Genomic DNA, 2,024 nt, shown 5'->3' on the forward strand with positions numbered 1-2,024 from the left:
GAGCGAATCCTTTAGAAAAACATTCAATCTTGATTTGAAAGTTGTCAGTGACGGAATCTACAAAATAAGTATTTAATAATAAACTAAATGAAATATTCACAGGAGATTAATGGAGCTGGGCACTTGTCTCCTGTAGAAAGCCAATAGGATTTAGACACACAAATCCAGTAGGTTCCTTTGAATACTACAGCCTATCTGGATAATGAGGGCATGCAGTTACTTTGTAGCAGATAAAACTCTATGAGGGGTAGAAAATCATCTTCCTCATGCCATAGACTATTCACTAGCTGAGGATGATGAGACTCCACCATGGGCAGGTTATTCGAGAACTGTCCTCTATAGGGCCTCTTAGGACACGTCTGCAGTATGAAATTAATTCAAAATTATTTTTTTTGAATTTTCGGAAACAATTTTATACATTCAGAGTTGTGTGTCCCCACTAAAGTGCATGAATTCAGTGCAGTGCATCCACAGTACCGAGACTACCATCAAATGTCGGAGCGGTGCACTATGGGAAGCTCTCTCACAGTTCTCGCAGTCTCTGTTGCTCATTGAAATTGTGGGTTAAGCTCCTGGAGCATGATGGGGCAAAAATATGCTTGCAGGTGTTTCTGGGTATGTGCCGTCACTCGCTCCTCCCTCCTTGAAAGCTATGGCAGACGCCGTACTGCCAGCAGATGGTGCAGCATGGTGCACTGCCTGTCTCCTGGTACTATGAATCCACCTCGCATGTCCTCTCGTCTTTCTATCTACTCTTTTATCTAAGAATTTCCCACCTTTTTTGGCTACCATGAACAGATCCACTCAGCTTCTGCTGCTTTTCCATGTTGTCTGTCCTGGGCTCCTGTGGAAGCTACAGAAAGCAACAAATCCCTGCTGTTTTTTGGCCATCGTGAACAAAGCCGCACAGCTTCTGCCTCAAACTCTGCTCTCCCGCTCTTGCAGCTCTAACAAGCTTCCCAACTCCGTGAAAGCTACAGAAGACAACCATTTACCACCTTTTATCAGCCATCTTGAACCAAATAGCTCATTTCACGCCTTTTTCCAGGATTACTCTTGCAGACGCCATAGCCCAGCAAGCATGGAGCCCGCTCAGATCTCCGCTGCAGTTTTGACCATTGTAAATACCTGGCACATTATCCAGCAGTATGTGCAGTACCTGCAAAAATGGGCGAGGAAGTGACGACAGCACAATTACTATACTGATGAGGACATGGACACAGACATTCCTAGAAGCATGGCATGTGGCAATTGGGAGATCATGGTGGTGTTGGGCCAGGTTCATGCAGTGGAACACCAATTCTGGACCCAGGAAACAAGCACAGACTGGTGGGACCACATAGTGTTGCAGGTCTGAGATGATTCCCAGTGACTGAGAAACTTTCGTATGCATAGGGCCACTTTCATGGAACTTTGGGACTTGCTGTCCCCTGCCCTGAAGTGCAACGACATCAAAATGAGAGCAGCCCTCACAGCTGAGAAGCGAGTGGCCATAGCACTGTGGAAGCTCATAACGCCCGACAGCTACCGGTCAGTCGGGAATTAGTTTGGAGCGGGCAAATCTACTGTGGGGGCTGCAGTGCTGCAAGTAGCCAACACAATCATTGACCAGCTGCTATCAAGGGTAGTGACTTTGGGAAATCTGCAGACCATTGTGGATGACTTTAATGCTTTGTGGTTCTCTAACTGTGGCTGGGCAATAGACAGAACAGAGATCTCTATCTTGGCTCCGGCATACTGGAGTGGCCAGTAGGTAAACCACAAGGGGTACTTTTCCATGGTGCTGCAAGCACTGGTGGATCACAAGGGACATTTCACCAGTATCAGCGTGGGATGGCTGGGAAAGATGCATGATGCTCGCATCTTCGGATTTTCTGGTCTGTTTGAACAGCTGCAGGAAGGGACTTACTTTCCAAACCAGAAAATTACTGTTGGGAGTGTTGAAATGCCTATAGTTATCCTTGGGGACCTAGCCTACCCCTTAATGTCATGGGTCATGTAGCTGTACACAGGCACCCTGGACA

Source organism: Gopherus evgoodei, unplaced genomic scaffold (genome assembly GCF_007399415.2).
Source record: "Gopherus evgoodei ecotype Sinaloan lineage unplaced genomic scaffold, rGopEvg1_v1.p scaffold_55_arrow_ctg1, whole genome shotgun sequence".
Taxonomy (NCBI): Eukaryota; Metazoa; Chordata; order Testudines; family Testudinidae; genus Gopherus; species Gopherus evgoodei.